The sequence below is a fragment of the Nothoprocta perdicaria genome, unplaced genomic scaffold (genome assembly GCF_003342845.1).
Source record: "Nothoprocta perdicaria isolate Ctin4 unplaced genomic scaffold, notPer1 scaffold_48, whole genome shotgun sequence".
Taxonomy (NCBI): Eukaryota; Metazoa; Chordata; class Aves; order Tinamiformes; family Tinamidae; genus Nothoprocta; species Nothoprocta perdicaria.
In genome coordinates, this window is record NW_020455732.1 from 394,539 (window position 1) to 414,512 (window position 19,974).

General features: G+C 37.9%; 1 protein-coding gene across 1 annotated transcript in view; it reads right to left on the reverse strand.

Annotated features, from left to right (window-relative positions):
- FAM135B (family with sequence similarity 135 member B) overlaps positions 1-19,702 on the reverse strand; it is a 100,352-nt gene extending 80,650 nt beyond the window's left edge. The window contains exon 1 of the mRNA XM_026047162.1: positions 19,633-19,702. The gene's annotated coding sequence lies outside the window, so the exon portion shown is untranslated. The remainder of the gene's footprint in view (positions 1-19,632) is intronic.
- Between the last annotated feature and the right edge of the window lie 272 nt (positions 19,703-19,974).

The window sequence follows — 19,974 nt, forward strand, 5'->3', positions numbered from 1 at the left end:
ATATTTCTCTGGATAGATTATTTCTAGTGACAGTCATATTTGTAAGTCTTTCCAATGACTTCAGCACATGTTGCCTCTTTTCCTTCATACTCTAAACTTATCTATCAACAATCCTAATTATTTTGGAAGTAGCAATCCCAAGCGCAGTCTTTGAAGATAAACACACCTGTCTGATGGTAGCTGAATCAGCACTACTGATTCCAATAATAGAATACAAGACACACAATGTGCAAGATTTGAATCTCAGGCTCTTGGACCTCTGAGATTAGTGGGGCCTTCTGTAGATATTAGTACTTCTTAAAAATTCATAGCAGACCACTTGTCAGACCTGTGTTGCAGTTGTTTACATCTCACTTCCTAGCCAACTCTTTCTTCAAAAATAATGTAATTAGTATATATTCAAGTATATTTTTTTGGGGGGAAAATCATTCTTGCTACTACACTTCAATGAAGTGAAAGAACACTGTTGGTATAACTAGAAAAGTAATCTCATCTACAAAGTAGGGGAGAAAGAACCAAAACCTGTTGAAACTAAATCCTTTCCCTTTCTTCAATGCTTTTATAAATGTTGAAAACAAAGATGTTGGTTTCCATTGTCCAGGGAACAATGATTTAGATTAAGATTGTTCAATAGATATTCAAAGGAAGAAAAAGACATTACTGTTCATTTTGTATGACGCTTTTCCACATGCCCATGTCCTTGTAAGGATAGCTGTCCTTGAAAATAAGAGCCATGGGAAATCATATAAGAGTTTGTGGATATAAATTATGGGGAAAAGAGTAAGAGTTAGCTTGTTCTTGTATAAAATTAATAGAGGGAAGTTAAAGACTTGATGGGAACTTTTCACACAGACAAAACAAATGAAAAGCTGAGGAGAAATTGGAAAATATCCAAAACAGTCTTGGCAAGAACCTTCAGGAGAAACAGTCGAAAACCTTCATAAATTATTGCAAGGCTAAAAAAAAAAAAAAAAAAAAAAGAGAGAGAGAGAGAGAGGGGGAAAGAAAATCATAGGCTTCACAGGACTAACTCATAGCTATTGTATAAGGAACACGTTAATGTATCAGCTGTTCAAACTTTTATTCCTATCTTAAGGGAAAAGACGGAGAATACAATACTACACACCAAGTTGCTTCTTTAAGGTTCCAATATTGGCTAGTTTGGACCTGTGGTCCATTAGTTCTTTTTGCTTTTTGGGTCTCTGGGTATACTTATGCGCCTATGACCACTGTTACTGATTTCAGTGGTAACAAGCTTCAGAGACTTGTTGTCTTGAAAAAAGCATTACCTTGAGTAAATATATGTTTGTTACTTCACCATCTCTGTATGACCTTTTCTTCTCTTGCTGTCTGAAACATTGAATTCAGATGCCAGACTTAGCATTTGTTTATCTCACTTATACTGGAAAATCAATCATGAGTTGGAGGAGCTCAGAAACTAGACAACATGAAGAATATTTCCATGCAGTAGTTAATATTTACCTGTTATAACCTCTTGTCACTCATCCTGAGAACTACAGCTTCTATTCAGAGGTCCCCTTTCCCACCACACTGCTCTCCATCTGTGGCTTATTTTATTCTGTKTACTGAAATCAGGTACCTTCCCCTTGCACTGCTTTATATTTCAAATCACACTTCTCTGTACAGCTAGACTTTAGAAGCAAAGAAGCAGAAGTGAAGAGGCTTAACATACCAGTCAAAGAAAACTGTAGCTGCACCTTCTCCAGATAGATAGCTATTCACAAATTTTCATCATGGTGCCATTCCTTAACAGTATGTGGGTCATCTCTTAACACTGGCCATAAAACTGGAATAACGTTATCTTAGAAAAGATAAGGTGTGAAAACCTCTTAACAAAATGACCTGGAAATACAAGACATATACAGTCAAATATGTATTTAGTTAGCATTTTGTAGAGAGTTTTTGCTCCTCCATTATTTATTATGAAAAACATACAGATGAGAAGCACAAAACCATGGTGCAAATKTTAATCCAGTGACTTCAGCACTGGACTTGAAGCCAAAAATTGCTGCTCCAGCTTGATCAGAGATTTTATCTCTGAAAGAATAATAYTGCAAGTGATTACATGAAAATCCTGGTCCCATATTCCAAACAGTGGAGTATTAATACACTTTCCTCCAACAAAATCTCTCCTTTATCCAAATCTGTGCAAACAGAAAGTACCTTGATTGTGCTTAGGTAAGGACAAGAAAATGTTCTTCAGCAATGGCTCTAGCAGGAACTGTGTCTAAATCAGGTAGAATTAGATCTGAACAACTGACTGAATATTTCTTTATACAACCAAACAAATAATTCAAAGGACAGTAATATTAGCATCTAACAAATATTCCTTCAGTACTTGTTAAAATTTAGTTAATTTCTGCATTTTTCTTTCTGACATTACTCTAATTCAAGCATTTTTCCAATATAGTTGTAATATAATCTCACGTTTGGTGTTTTTTTTTTTTTTTTTTTTTTTTTTTTTTTTCCAGAAAATAACCTGTTCATCAGAAAAGGAAGTGAAGGAAGTGTAAATGCCAGTTTCAAGCAAAATGTCTTCTAAAACCTGGTCAGCACCTCTAGAACGGCATCTCTTTTTTAAGTGCAGGCATGCTATTCATATTTCAGAACAATGTCATATGCTTTATGATCAGGTCATTTCTGGATCTCTCTCAAAATATATAAAAAGGAGATGGTTTTCACTTAACTCTGCAGACTTTAAAAAACAGTGCTTTTTGCTTGCTCCCTTCTATAATCTTCTAAGATATTTTACAAGTCTCCCTATACTGCTGACCTGAGGAAGGCTTTTCTCACTGATCTTTCAGCAGTGGCTGCATACTGAGGTCTACCTTGCACTCAGGTTATCAAAAAAATTGTAGCAACAACAAGTCCCTGATAGCCAGGTAAAAAAGAAGACATGCTTTGCTTAACTTACCCACTCACATGTGCTGCATGTATTTTAGCTTTTCATTTGTTTATCTCAACTTTCTCATGCATTAAATTAAGGATCCTGCTCAGGCCCATCTGACCTATGTTGGCTGKTTTTTTAAAGACACTGAAGTGATTAAAAGAAATTTCCTTCAGGAAAAGGTCTGGATCAAAGGAGAAAAAGCTTTTTCCATCATCATGGAGGAGTACATTCTTGTACTCCTTTAGAGAAATCATTTGGGGTTTGATAATTTCCTGTTTGTTAAGTCTACTATTAATATTACCTTTTTCCTAGTCATGGGTCAACCACTTGGATCAAGAAGCCTAAGTGAATGCAATAAAATTTTGGTGCAGGGAAAAGATTGGCTGCATCAAGTATTTTTCCACTCTTTTCCAGGATGCTGGGAAGGGTTTTTATCCTTTTACTCATGACAACATGTCCCACAACAGCTCATCCTACTATGCCACCTATGGCTACATGTATGCCTATGGCTACATGTATGCCACCTATGATGCACACACTGTATGAAACAGCAATATCTCATTCCCTTGCTTATCTGAGCTTCTATTCACCACCTTGCTTCATTGTATTATTACAGTTGTCAGGCTTTTGTTTGCAATCACCAGCAAGCAACCTCACTGACATATGCAGGCACTAAATTCAATTCCATTTGCTTGTGTTTTCTTTAACTGACTAGTTATTGTTAAAAGTGACCCCTCTGACTGMCTATTACAACTTAGCACTGTGTCAGGGACCACTCTCTCTTCTGAAGGTGGCTGTCARTAATAAGTTTCAGATTCTTCCCTTGCATAAGCCAATTTCCCATTCCACATAGCTATTACGTAAATGAAGGTGAAGTTCCAGATAACTCCCGTTGGTGCCTTTTCTCTTGAATTAAAAAGACAAAAAAAAAAAAAATTAAATAACTTTCAGTTTAATGAAAATGCTGGCTACCCAAAGAAAAAAAAAAAAAAAAAAAAGAAAAAAAAGAAAAGAGACATTGTCGGTACTTTCCTGTTTATGCCAAAGGACAGCAGTAAATGGATGAAAAGGATCTCCAGCTGATATTGTCTGCTTTATTGTGTGCAGTCACTACATTTCCTGTTACATCAAAATGCCACCAGAAATGGGCACCGTGCAATGTAAACAGTGAGGAAGATTCTGGATTAAATCTAGCTGACGTGACACAAAAGTCTTCAACCTTGTTTGAATGGCATAGCAGCAATCTGTCATTTGAACATTTTTATGCTTGTCACCATGYCCATCCAGTACGAGTTCTTTACATTCTTATTTACCATTTGCAATGTAGATAGCAGATACAATTCATACTTGTTTACAAGAGAGAACCTGAGGCATATGATAGAATCATAGAATGCTTAAGGTTGGAAGGGACCTCAGAGGTCATCTAGTCCAAGCCCCCTGCTCATGCAGGGTCACCTAGAGCACGTGGCACAGGGCTGCATCCAAGYGGGTTTTAAACAYCTCCAAAGAAGGAGACTCCACAACCTCTCTGGGCAGCCTGTTCCAGTGCTTTGTCACCCTCACTGTCAAGAAATGTTTTCCCAAGTTCCTGTGGAACTTTTGGTGCTTCACCTTGTGGCCGTTTCCTCTAGTCCTGTCGCTGTCCACCACTGAAAAGAGGCCGCCTCCCTCCTCTTCACTGCCTCCCTTGAGGTTATTTATACACGCTGATCAGGTCCCCCCTCAGCCTCCTCTTCTCCAGGCTGAACAGACCCAGCTCTCTCAGCCTTTGCTCATAGGGCAGATGTTCCAGGCCCTTGATCATCCTCGTATCCCTGCACTGGACTCTCTCCAGCAGCTCCACATCCCTCTTGTACTGGGGAGCCCAGAACTGGACACAGTACTCCAGTTGTGGCTTCACCAAGGCTGTGTATATGTAATCTGAGTTTACATTTTGCAGTCAGTGGAGAAAAATCTACACAAAAATCAACAAGAAAAACAACAGGAGAAATCTAAAATTCATACATYGGCTATGTTGAACGAACTCCTATCAGTGCTACCTGTCAAGGAAACTTGTACTATAATGTTAGGCTAATCAATCTAAAACTAAAATTGTTCAAGTTAATATGGCTAAGATTATGTAAGGAACTCCATTTCTTCCTCATGAGCATGCTGGTTGAAGTCCAATATCAGAATCTGCAAACAGGGATTCAAGAGAGGATTCAAATCTACCGGAAGCTAGAAATCTACACACAGGCTAAACTCAAACTGGATACTCAAGTGGTATTCATTGTCATAAAGTGCTTCAAGTCAAAAGCCAGGCTGCAATGCCACAGATTCATAGTACTAAACAGAAATCCAGGAAGCAGGAAGCAATGGGATTATTTCTGGAGCTATTCTCCACACAAAAGTAGGCTGGCCTTCTGCCTAGCTGTTGGTAAATCTCACGATATTAAAGCAAAGAAAGTTCAAACAGAATTGCATAAATTGCCTCACTCTGTACCATCCATTATTTCCATGGATGATACTTGACCTCCAATTACTCTGTTTTCAAGCTTTTAACTCTGCTTACAATTTAAAAAAATAAAAATAAAAATAAAATAAAATAAAAAAAGCACATTTTGACATGCATCTGTGTGTATCTTGACCTGCATCTGTGTGGAGCTTTAGGGTCCTTTTCTGTGATAATGAGCCAATCTGCCAAACAAATCTGGCAGATTTATGCAGTATGGAAATGTGCAGCTTTAGTTTCAGCTCTCCCTCTCCCTGATTATTTTGCTGAGCTGCTTGAGCAATTGGCATAATGTGCTCCTATGAAAAAATGAGGGTAAAGAAGGATGGCATGATACTAACAATTGTACAACAGAACATGGTGAAAATAGCCTTAAGATGATGCCAAGGAAACTATCTTCAGCACAGGAGGCTGGATAAATAATTAAGATTTGCTGAGGAAGAAACATTCAGAACAAATATATGGCTTTTGGTACATAAACTGATTTAGGGAGTTGTACTAGGTCACAGAAAGGTACCAGACCAAAGCTAGGGTAGAGATCTTCAATATGGTTTCATGCTGCATTACACAGATATGAGTCATTGTTTACCTCACAAAAATTGGGCTGTAAAAATGAGTTAACTCACAACAATAAGGCATGCTAAAATGTGCAGATGGAAAGTGCAACATAGAAGTGCCAAAACCTGATAGTTTTTAATAATCAAAYACAATAAATTATTAATCAATATTTTTGAGCTATTTTAAAATTAGATATTTTTTCCTATATTTTTAACTGATTTTCTGTATATCTTCTAAATACTTAAACATGTATCTTTCTTCATCTCCATATCCATGACAGGCACCTAGGTTAAGTTTTTCCAAAACTGTCAGAACATTGCCCAGTCAACAGAAAGATGTCATCTGCCTGAAAGCAGCCTTAAGGTGAAAAAGGCATTAAAGAGAAAATTTCCACTGAGGAAGTAGCTGGCTGCATATTTTATGCTACCTAGGCAATGATCAGAAGAAATGCAGCAAAGCTGGAGAGAAAAAAATGCTTTTTGCTGTTTTTTTGCATAAATGGCCTTCTGTCTGAGTGGTCTTTAAAAGCATACTTACTTTCAGATGGTTCAATTTCATATTCCTAACATTATGTATCCAAAGAGATCCTTTAGCTACAATATTTGACAGTCACGGAGGCTCATGGAGTAAATGAGGCACTAGATTCCACTGGGATGGGGTGGCACCCCGGGACTTAGAGGAAACTCAGTCTGAGCTCCGTTCAGGACTAAGTTCAACATGTCAATTCCCTCATGGCCCTGGATGGACACTRAAGTGTCCATCGCACACCATCAAGTCACCAAACACCCAGATGAGAGGAGTCCCTCATGCTCAGGTAAATTGATGATGGTTTTGATTGGTTTCCAAGAGAAGTAGATTTCTATTTTCCTTTGCATGTAACAAAAAGACCTAGACATACACACACTAATGACTTGTCCAGCATCCTACATCCTATTACTCTGTACTGAAGTTGTTGAGGCCAATGCCTTTCACCTATCTAACTTCTGACTGTGAAGGACTATGARACTGATGATATCATAGGATCAGCGTCTATATTCAGATCGTAAGAAGCAGAAGTTGGTGACCCACTGGTTCAGATTTTCCAAATGAATATTAATTATTTCCACATTCAAAAACCTCCCACAGAGAAAGGAGGCAGTGGTTTTAATCACATTATCAGACTCCAAGATTACTACTATTTTTACTCATTATGGAGTGCATGGCAGAAACAATAGGTCAAACACTTCCCTATTTGGATCCAGTGCATTACTCTCTAAAATGTGAGCCAAACATACAAGGTTTCAAGATCATAAGTAATTCTCTGCTCTCCCATACTCATATATCCGAGAATCTCAAAGATTCTTATTCAAATAACTAAGTCTCACAATATTTTCATGATACAGGTATAATTAACCCTATTACACATGTATGGAAAACAAAAGAGAGGGAAGATGATTTGCTCCAGATCAGAGCTGGGAAGAAAGAGCCCAGCAATTACGGATATATAGGAATAGTCCTCCTGAGTTCTCAAATGCTCCAATTAACCATGTGTTACACAAGAACACTTTTAACACCAACAAAACCCACTGTTACAAACACTTAGGTTTCTTGCCTCATTTAGGTTCTGCCTTGAGCTTTTGCCTTTGGTACTTCCTGCCTTAAACTCTAGTACCTTGGTTACCATCCATGCTTGCCATACTTTCCTTGTTGTTTATGTTTATGTTGTTGTTGATGATGATGTTTTGTTTTCTAATCAAGGAAATTACAGTGACACAAGAATCTTCACTACACTATATTTTAAATGAAATCTCTTTTAAGAGCAGTAAACACTACAAAAAAATCATGGGAAAGAATAGCTGAATGATAGAATTTCATGACTATTTTTTCTAGTGTAACAAGAAGGATTTAGTCTTATTCTAAAGAGATATTGTGTTTATTTCATAGATTCTCTTTTTTTTTTTCTGTTTTATGTCAACTTTTGATATTAACATCTGCTGCTTTTATGCTACTTTTTGTGTTTTAAGAAGAAAAGATGTTACTATGCCATTCTTCAGTTACATGTTCTTCAAAATGTGCCTTTCTTTATTCCTGTCACATCATTCATGTCATTTATAAAATACTCTGTGAATTAGATTCCTCAAAGTAACAGTTTGCAGTGATAGAATAAGAAGTTACAGCCCATAGTGGCTGGAGAGTAGCCTTATCACTTTCTTGTCAGACACAGAAAGAATTAGTGAGTTTACCTCTCTTATTCACTTCCTATTTACATGCAATCCTTCGAGGTACATTTAAATGGATACAATCCAGTTTCAGAGAGTGTAGTATCTTACCAGTGGAGAGTGATATGGTAGCATATTTTGAATGCACATTTTGACTTCATTCAGATATGTGCAAAGGGAAGACTAAATTACATGGTATCTGCTGTAAAAAGTGGATTCTTCCCGCCTGTCTGTGAAAGCTGACTCTGTAATTTTMAATTTACTTAGCTGGTTTCTATGGTATGCATAGCATTGCACCATATATTCTTACACTACCAGTTACGTTATTTAAATCCATTTGAAATCATTTTTTTAACATACAACCCAAGTGCAGCAAACCTTTAAGATGATGTTTATTTAATAGATGAGGAGGACTCATTGAAGCCAATAGAACTTCTTTCAAGCTTCAAATCACAGATCAGGATTTCAGTTTACAGGATTTTAAAGCTGTCATCAGAGACGTCCCCTCTTAACAGATCAGGCCACAGTTTCTATGTAATCCAGAGGAAGTTGTTTGCATTATCTTGCTGAAGAATATGAATGCAGACTAAAATCTACATGACCTTGGATGCAGTAAGGAAAATAACACCCCCCCACACTAAAATATATACATATATATACATATATTCCCCAGAAAATGTTCACAGCTTGAGCCACTTGGTTGAATACTCTGCCTCAAGAACTTTTTTTATAATCTAYGCAGGTGCAAAGAGAATACAGAGTGGTCCCCATTTGGATTACACACTACTTCTTATCATTTGCAGAGCTGTGAATATTTTCGATGAAATCCATGAAAATTTCTATGAGACCTTTCAATAAAGGCAGTATATGCATCATAATCTGCAACATATAAAAGCTTTGCCTCCAGAGATAGTTTCGTACTATCACATATGTACCTTCTGTGAAACTTACACATCTTACAATCTCACTCCAGCAAAGGAGTTTATGCTTTAATGGACCAATTTATTTGCTCATGTACTTCTTCTCACACTTAATAGGTAAATAAGGCAGCTGAAAAGGCAGCTGAAAAGTCTGTACTCTTTGTTCATGCATGTCAAGACAATTTACACTTTCCTGTATGTGATTTTTTTATCCTCTCAGAAAGGTGAAGACTAAGAAAAATGACAAAAGAAGAGGGCATCAGGTGCTCAAATCACTCTGATTACAGCTGCTAGAAAAGGAATGAATGTTCCACTGATTTTTAGAAAAAAAAAAAAAAAAAGAGAATTATAGAAGGAAGGTCAATCTTTTCTTTAAAGCAGAAATTTGTTCACAAAAAAATTGCTGAAATTTTAAGGTTTAGGTTCAGAGGGTATCAGAGTAGCTACAAAAAATGGTCCTTCCTGGACATAAAAGAATCCATGAAAAAAAAAAAAATGAATAGAACATTTTTCTCTCATCATTTCATCATTATCTTACCTGTAACATAACTTTTCTGTTGACTGAAGCTCTTTAGTCACCTCCTAACTATTTGGATTGCAGTTATTCATCTTAGATGTTGCAAAGCAACAAGGTTTCATTAATGATTGCATCKTTGGATGCCATCATACTGCAGATAAGACAAAGACAAGTACATAGAATGTATCCTGTTGTCTATGTTTGAATCTGTAGGCTATATGTTTTTTCAGTGGAGGCCTTGATAGCAGTATCCATGGGAAATTAATCTACMCAGTATTCCTTGGCTGGAATTGTAAATTAAGATAATACTTAAGAGAATCTGCAAGGACCATGCTTAGGCTTGAATGCCCATAAAATTATCTCATTTTTTCTAATTTATCACCATATATAATGTAGAATGTTAAGCTTCCGAGCTATTGACCACTGAGTAACGACCTAGAGAACTGCTAATATCCGTTCAGCTTTGCTGAACCTCAAATTTAATTCCCATTTTATCAAAATTCAAACCTGATTTCTACTTCCCAATATATTCTCTGTCCATCTATTAAATTTATGGTGAAAATTTAAGTATAGTTTTTAGCTTACAAAATATAAGTAAACAAGCTACACCACTTACATGATTTCATTTTCAGTGAATAAATCACCATGGCTTTCTGGAGGGCAAATGTGAATGCATATTTTAGATCATTAGCTTGGTACTTAACTATTTCACAGAGAAGCCTCATGAATATTTTCAATGCTAATTCTTGCTGAAATCATAAGGGTTTTTTTAGTAAAAGAATAGAATTCCACACACACACCCAAGAAAAGAGAAAAATATATTTGTTCTCACATTAGAGTAATCTATTTCTTCTTTTTTAAACCAAGAAACTATACTGACATGTTATGCAAAATCCTGAATGAAGCTATCATCTTTGGTTATTTGCTGGGATTGACATGGGTGCCATGTGCAGTCTCTGTTGACTGTGTCACCTTTTCTGCTTTGTATTACTGYTCGCCTAGTCTGCATGCACATGTGAAGACACAACTTGCAATCACAGTGTTTTTATGCCAGGTCTTGTGCAAAACACAGTGGACATGTCACTCCATAGAGAAGTTCCTGAAGCTTCTTTTATAGGAAATGTCAAGAAATGTGTGTGATTCAAGTAATCCCAGAATAGATACCGTGTATTACTACACCAAATTATCTATTTCTCTCCTATGACTAAATAGGGGATCTGGATGATTAGCTAAGGTAGAGATATTCACATATAGATATCAACAGTTAGGTAAGATGATTCTTACCCTTCGTCACAKATTCCCAGGCCTGTTTCTATCTCACAGTGAGAGTTCAGGTTGCAGATGATTTATTCCCTGTCCTCAGAATAAAACCTATCATTACAAAACCATTTACTAATAGTATAGAAAACTTAATAAACATACTTTTCTCAAGAAATCTTAAAATAAGAAATACAAAACCCACCATTATATACAACTGGAAAGAGTATAAACATATTTTCTAACTATTAAGTATTCACTTCTTTTTGAGCAACTGTCTTCTGTAGATCTCAAGATCAACATAATCACCTCTGCTGAGCAGACATGTAAAATGCAGTGAAGCAAGACTTGTCAACAATAGTGCCACAAAGCCAGTACCTCCAGACGCCCATTCTTTAAATGTCATTCCTTTGGATGGTACCAGTGGAAGTCCTTACTGAACYTTCCATTGCACACATGACAAATATGTGCTCATATTTATGCAAGTTGATGTTTTAGGGAAGTCCATGACTATGCAAAAAAAATCACTCCCTGAAAAAAAAATCTAAATTACTATTGACTTTAGAAAATCTAGGTTCTGAAGACTTTGGGGAAACATTTATTTAGTTTTACAAGGCCATACCTAAAAACTACAATAAAAAAAATCTGGTTTGCATTTGGCACATTTATTGAATTACACTCGATTGAGAACCTCCATTTTTACAGCTGTGCAAAATAAGCTGAATTTGAAAGTGCCAAGACAACATTTTTCAGACACAAGCACTTTCATTTCACAAGCACACTATCATTTTCCTATTTAAATGTTTGAGGAGACTTTTTTCAGGTTTAATATATTATATTTAGCATATTTTATATTTAGAATAAATACAGATGTTATATTTAGAGTAAATATTTTTAAAAGAGACACCATGATTTTTAAATTGCTTGATCAAAAAGTTCAGAATGTTTCCTCTCCCTGAATGACTTTTGATTAAAGCTGCACATTTTGAAGATTAATCCTTTATCTTAACCTTACCTTTTGACATTTCCAATTAGCCTCATAGGCAGAATTACATAAAACTGCTTCTCTACATACAGATAGATTCAGTAGAGATAAAAAACAAGATATTTTATTAATTTCCTTGTATGAAAGGTCCTAATATAAATGAAATGTGGTCTCTTATCAATGTATTGCTCTACAAACTAAGTTTCATTTTTCAGGCATGCTAAAATATGAGCTGATGGGATGGCTGACCCATGTAGTATTAGTTGAATATTTTGTCTATGCTTTCTTAAATATTTAATATTTTGTTAAAACAAACAGAATCATTACTTTTTTTTTTGCAGACTTTCATTGCTATTTCTAGCTATTTATATTTTATTGCCAGTTCTCCATTAGCCTTTTACAAATAGAGAATTCACTTCTGAAAATATGTCTGGCCTTGAGGAACTTAGCTGAGAAGACATACATTGTCTGTGTCACCGTTCTGTGCTGTTGGCTTGTATTCCAGACAAGAATTCAGCTGATAAAATTTCTCTAAAAAATATTGGTAAAATATTGGACATCATAATGTCAAAAAATTGAAAACAGTTGAGGACAATATTTCSACCTCCTATATCTTTCTTCACTGATGTCAACAGACTAACAGACTCCTGACTTTGAGCAGGTAGACCCATTTTTGCCAAAGCAGTGCGGGAGGAAACAYAGGTGTCTGGATGTCATTTGCTCACTGAAGTTGTGTAAATGACTACTCAATACAGGGCAGTGATAGATGTTAAAAGACTTACAAGGTTATTGCAAGGTCTAAAACTCCCTGCCCAGGGAAGGAGACCTGTGACCTCTGGTGCTTTAAAATCCCTACCAATTCTTGATTCTTCCCTAAGAGTGAAATGACAGTAGTGTGGTCCATTTGCTGTTATGATATATTTATTGGGATGCTGTTATGATATTTCTCAATATCTGCTATGAAAATCTCTGGGAGATTTTCACAGAGAAGTTTTTTTCAGCTTAGATCATCCTTGATACCAAAGATCTGGATTGGAGGAGATCTGAGATGTGAACACAGAAACAGTACATCAGCTGAGGATATTTTTGATTTCTTTTTGTCCTTTTCTGTGTTCAGGTTAACTTTCCTCTTTGCTACTTGGAAGATCATGGGAATTAATTCCAATTAGTGCAAACACTTAAAATTTCTGACTATCTCTGATAGTCCCACAATTAATGAGGATTTCAAAAACAACTCCGTAGTCACAGTACTCTCAAAATAAGGTCCCTTTTAGATATAATTCTTATCTATTTATCAGAAATGCTTTATTTTATGTCTAAAAATACATATATATTTCAGTTACTTTAATAGGCTTTGAAAACAAATCCATAGATTTGCTACAACATGAAACCTTCTCCTTGCATTTCTCATGTTTCAAAAGCAGTAAGCCTATCTTCACTTAATGGAGGCAGAAATTACATTTCAAAAAATTATTGAAACTAATGACTACGATTTCATACTCTTCCACAAGTCACAGTGTGTTTATTCTTGCTCTAATGAGCAACAAACTGCAAATGCTTGTTTTGACTGCATTAAGAAGCAGTTTACAAGAAAAGATTTTCTTTAAATATCAATGTAAAATTCCTTCACTGGGAATTACTTTGAGATTTCTAAACAGCAATCAAGAGCTTAGGGTCACTAATTATCTATTAAAAACAGGCATAAAAATAACTAGTTCATTAGGGAACATATAAGAAAGGTAACTGACTGAGGTATCAGGCAGACGCAGAATCAAAATAACCTGTGCTGATTCAAAATTCAATTTATAGCAAAGACATAGCAAAAGTATTTGCTATGGATGAGCCTAAGCTGGTGTAGTAAGAGGCAGGCAGACATTAAAGAAATGTTTTTCCTTCTCTGATCTCTTCTGCATTACACATCTCTTCTGCATTGTACATCCTGATTTAAATCATGCTAATTTTTTCTCATCAACATGGTGTCAGATATTCCATTTTATGAGAAAGAATCAAATTATGTGTGCAGGAAACATCTCTGTATCACCAGTCAAAACAGCTAATGCATAATGGTAGTCATAGTTACTTTTTTTTTGACTTGTCTGGTACAAATATTGCATTTCATCCTCCATGCCTTACACCAGATAGTTGGAAAAAAAAAAACAGAATTTCTTAAATCTTATGCCTTTCATACTTTTAGGCAACAGCCCAATTTAACTGACTAAAATTAAATGCTACACTGTTACAATCCAATAAAGAATACTGACAGGTAGTAATTTAGYTTAACTACTTATTATTTGCAATTAGATTTTCAGACCAACTTTTCAAAAATATTTGTCCTTTTGAAAAGTTTTGAATATAGGCAACACTACACTTGCAGATAAATGAAAGGAGAAAAAAAGGAAATTTGGACACCTATTAATATGTCCCAAATCATTTCTCTAGTTATATGTTATACAAAATAGTCTTTCCTGAAATTTTACCAAAAAAAATTTCCTTGACCTTTAAGCTAAGCAGGCAAGCTGCTATCCATACCTAAAATGAGAGAGCTTATAATAGAACCGGATGGCAAATTTGACTAATAAGGGATGATTCTCTCTCCAAGCAGTAACGACTCCAGCTGGTGTGCATACTACTGTAGCACACTGAAGAGAAAGTTCAAAATTACTTTTTCCTGCAGATTTGGCTTCAATGGCAACTTCATCAATGAAATTCAATCTAAGCTTGCTACCTAAGTAATAATACTCCTCAGATTTACCTCACAGACTGTTCTGTGATATTCAGATCCATTGTCAGTGAGGAGGAGGGGGGCGGCCTCTTTTCAGTGGTGGGCAGGGATAGGACTAGAGGAAATGGCTTCAAACTGAAGCATYGGAAGTTCCACAGGAACTTAAGGAAGCATTTCTTSACDGTGAGGGTGACAAAGCACTGGAACAGGTTGCCCAGAGAGGTTGTGGAGTCTCCTTCTTTGGAGAWCTTTAAAACCCGCTTGGATGCAGCCCTGTGCCACGTGCTCTAGGTGACCCTGCGTGAGCAGGGGGGTTGCACTCGATGACGTCTGAGGTCCCTTCCAACCTTCAGCATTCTATGATTCTATGATTCTATGATTGTGTGTGTATCTGAGCTGTTAGGGTCCCTCTAATAATGCAAGACAGACAATATTGTAATGTATCTGTACAGATGATTTTGCTTTAGATTCATAAGCCTTCAAAAATGGCAAAAAGGAGGACCAGGTAACTATAGGCCAGTTAGCCTCACTTCCATTCCTGGAAAATTGATGGAACAGCTCATCTTGCCTGTTGTCTCTAAGCATTTGGAAGGCAAGAAGATGGTCAGGAGTAGTCAGCATGTATTCACCAAAGGGAATTTATGCTTAAACAACCTGACAGCCTTCTATGATGGAGTGACTGGCTGGGTAGATCAGAGGAGAGAGGTAGATATCATCTATCTGGACTTCAGCAAGGCTTTTCACACTGTCCCTCAGGGCATCCTCCTGGGGAAGCTCCAGAAGTGTGAGATAGATGAGTGGACGGTGAGGTGGATGGGGAACTGTCTGGCTGGCAGAGCTCAGAGGGTGGTGATCAGTGGCGCAGAGTCCAGTTGGAGGCCTGTAGTTAGCGTTTTCCCCAGGGGTGAGTTCTCAGTCCAGTCCTGTATGGAAGCTCCAGGACAGTGGACTAGACGAGTGCACGGTGCGGTGGATCGAGGGCTGGCTGGATGGCAGAGCTCAGAGGGTGGTGATAAATGGGGCCGAGTTCAGTTGGAGGCCTGTGGCCAGTGGTGTSCCCCAGGGGTCAGTGCTGGGCCCGGTGCTGTTCAACTTGTTTATCAATGACCTGGACGAGGGCACGGAATGCACCCTAAACAAGTTTGCAGATGACACCAAGCTGGGTGGAGTGGCTGACACTCCGGAGGGCTGTGCTGCCATCCAGAGGGACCTGGACAGGCTGGAGAGTTGGGCAGAGAGGAACCTCATGAGGTTCAATAAGGACAAGTGCAGGGTCCTGCACCTGGGGAGGAATAACCCCAGGCATCAGTACCGATTAGGGGTGGACCTGCTGGAAAGCACCTCCATGGAGAGGGACCTGGGAGTCCTGGTTGACACTAAGTTAACCATGAGTGAGCAGTGTGCCCTCGTGGCCAAGAAGGCCAATGGGATCCTGGCCTGCATCAGGAGGAGTGTTGCCAGCAGGTCAAGGGAGGTGATTCTGTCCCTCTCCTCAGCTCTGGTGAGGCCGCACCTGGAGTACTGTGTTCAGTTCTGGGCACCCCAGTACAGGAGGGACGTGGAGCTTCTCGAGAGGGTCCASAGAAGGGCAACCAGGATGATTAAGGGAATGGAACATCTCTCRTATGAAGAGAGGCTGAGTGAGCTGGGCCTGTTTTCTCTGGAGAAGAGACGGCTCAGAGGGGATCTGATTAATATGTCTAAGTTCAGGAAGGGAGAATGCAGGGAGGAAGGGGACAAGCTGTTCTCACTGGTGGCCARCGATAGGACGAGGGGTAATGGCCACAAGCTGAAGCATAAGAAGTTCCATCTCCAGGTGAGGAGGAACTTCTTTACTGTGAGGGTGACAGAGTAGTGGAACAGGCTGCCCAGGGAGGTTGTGGAGTCTCCTACTCTGGAGGTCTTCCAAACCCGCCTGGATGCCACCCTGTGCCACATGCTCTAGGTGTGCCTGCTTCAGCAGGAAGGTTGGACTAGATGATCTGTAGAGGTCCCTTCCAACCTTAAATATTCTGTGAATTCTGTGAATTCTGTTCAATTTATTCATCAATGACCTGGATGAAGGGACAGAGCGCCCCCTCAGCCAGTTTGCTAATGACACCAAATGGGGAGAAGTAGCTGATACCCCAGAAGGCTGTGCTGCCATCCAGAGAGATCTGGACTGACTGGACAACTGGGCTGTGAGAAACCTCATGAAATTCAACAAAGGCAAGTGCAAGGTCCTGCAGCTGGAGAGGAATAACCCTGGACASCAGTACAGGCTGGGGACTGACCTTCTGGAGAGGAGCCTCRCAGAGAGGGATCTGGGCATCAYGGTGGACAACAAGTTGGCCATGAGACAGCAGTGTGCCCTGGTGACCAAGAAGGCCAATGGGATCCTGGGGTGCATTAAGAAGAGCGTCTCCAGCAGGTCGAGGGAAGTGATCATCCCCCTCTACTCAGCCCTGGTGAGGCCACATCTGGAGTACTGCGTCCAGTTCTGGGCTCCCCAGTACAAGAGGGATGTGGAGCTGCTGGAGAGGGTGCAGCACAGAGCTACAAGGATGATCAGGATGATCATGATTCTATGGTTTAACCCCATCCATATTTGTCTAATTTTTATAACAAAAACTAGGGTAACAATTGGATGAATTTTGGTTTAGGTAGTGCATGAAATGCAGCTAGTCCTAATTATTTTGGACCAGTATTATTTCTTCCATGGTTTTGACCTAAAATATTGTGTGCCTATGGGCCAACTGTTAAATAAAAGATCTTCACATATGTGCTTTAAAGATAAGCTACTATGGTCTTCCATCACATCTACGATCTGAAAATCACTAAATAAGATGACTACATATTCATAACATATAAATTCCTATCCCTGAATTTATATGAAAGTCTAATATCTAATGGCAAACATTTAGTATTTCATATACCAATTCAGCTAAGGAACTAATCATACAGATGCACTATTGTGAGATGCTGCATTCATGTTTCTGGCACCTTTGACTGCTGGCACTTTAGTCAGGCAGATTCAGCTCATGGCATGTCCCAGGTGGACATCAACACACCAGGATTTTAAACAATCATGTTGCAGAAGAGAGCTGGGAACAAGAGACTCATAAATACACTCAGAAACGCATTTCTACAGTTTGACTTTAAGATACATCTGTGTTAGCTCAGTGCTGTGGAATCGGTGCTGAGACTGATGAAGTATGTGCTGTTATAAACTGCGTAAGAAGAGCAAAGAGCATAATTTGTTCTTTAAAGCCAGATGCAGGCTTCATCAGTCATAATGTCTGTTCAAAGACAGGAGCTAAATTCCTTGGAGGCTAMAGGACCAGTATGAGAGAACCAAAATTGTCTGTGTAACCAGCCTCTTTCTCTCCTTCCTTTTAACTGCTGAGCAGCTCAGACATGAGTCGCTTTTTGTCTTTGAGGAGGTCCAACAAACTAATAAGGCTTAGATGTACTTCTAATAAATTAATAATTAATAATTATTGCAATAATTAATAAAAATAGTCACAGGCTCTGGAAGAGAGACATTATCTCCTGCTATTTTATATATTTGCATATTTTATATATTTTACTATGACATTTATGTACAGATTGCACTATATACATTTACATAATGATCTCTAAAAAAAAAAACTTTAGTTCTGAATGATGATAGCAGTCTGCTGTTCAGTAAAAGATTTAAAAACACTTCCTTTAAACCAAACTCATGAATCCTTTAAATTGTGTAGGCATCATTTTGGAGAGGTGGGATAATTCACTCTGGTTTTGTAACAGTAATGCTTTGTTGGGTGTACCTCATAGAAACATACAGAGTAGTTTCATTATTCTCTGCCCAGTCTATCCTCAGACTGGCAGATCAGAGAGATTAGCGGCACGAGAACAGAAGGAACGTTACAGTTGGCTTGATGCTCAGTGCCATTAAACGATGCTCGCTCACAGGCCTATGAAATCAATTACGAAGCACTTGCAAATACAGTCAAGGGAAAAAAAAATCTGTTTAAAGTCTTAACAGCTTAAATACCCCCTGTCTTGATGTTAGTCCTATAAAGCTATTAGACTCCTGCCTGGATTGCATTAGCACTAGGCAAATCAACTGCTAATGCTAACTCTGCCAGTTTCTTCTCTCTCCTCCTCACATCCATAGATCATTGCAAGAAAGGAGAAAGGACATCCAAAAAAGGGAACAAAAAGCAAAATGTCTTGCTTTTCTTGCATGTGGAAATGTTAGGAAAAAGGTAACACTGACCTGCATAAAAAGCAAATGAGGAAAATAGCTGAKTCTGTTCCTTGAATTATAGAGTAATTTGTTGTTTCACTGCAGAATAGAGTTGGAACTTTTTTTTTCCTAGAAAGTAAAGTTCTAGGTATACTCATTGTGAGAGCATTTCAATAGACCTATGATGTCTATGCCAGAAATTACTAGAAATTGAGGATGTTTCAGAGAACAATAGAGCTTCAGCAGCTCTGGGGATTCTGGGTTTGTAAAGCATATATAAAATGGAACGGAATGAAAAATAGTTTTCTTAACTCTCTGAAAGTTTTTGTATTAATAGGTTTTCTGAATCTGGACTAGATCAAAGATAGTTTGACTTCTTTTTTTCTGTTTTTTTGTGTCTGTATTTCATATTTTTGTAAATGGGGGAAAAATTGTTTCAGATTGAAAAATCGATTATATTCAAGAAAGTGAAACTGGAATGCACCAAAAGAAAAGATGAATAACAATATTTCAAATGTAACAATGAAAAATATCAAAAAAAGTCAAAAAATAACAGAATATCCAAGAAAATGATTCTCTTAGTGAAAACTTCTCTGTGTTGCAACAATTCACTTAACACTGAAACAATTTCCATCCACAAATCACTTGTATCACCAAGGAAAGCCACATATATGAGGGATTGCTTGCAGATAAGCTGTTGAGTATTTCCATTGCTTTTATAGCAGTAATTATCCAAAAGAGAAGGGCATTTTACAAGGACCTGCAGGGTCCTTCCTGCTACTCCTCCTGACATACCCACACACTCCTCCTTTTCCTCTCCCCACTTCCAATCATGCTACAACCCTCAGAGACTTCCTCACCTGTCTGTCCGGCAATTGTTGCAAACAATCTGTGGGGAATCCTGGATGGTATTTTCAGTCCAACTCTTATCTGGTAATACCTGAACAGAAAAAAAATAAGAATTACATTTTATTGCAAAGATATTAGACTATCACAGATATTAGGTTATACTTTATCTAACCTAAAACTCTGGAAGAAAATGTCTTGGGTGCCCRGGGTCAAACAGAAGTGGTAAGGAGAATAGACATTCTTTTAAATAAAGTAGAATGATACTGATTTTAATAAAGGTCCTATTTTAATGCAGGCTGAATGAGCCTGGAGGCTTGACAAGTAAGTAGTTAAGAATATGAAAGATTTTTGGA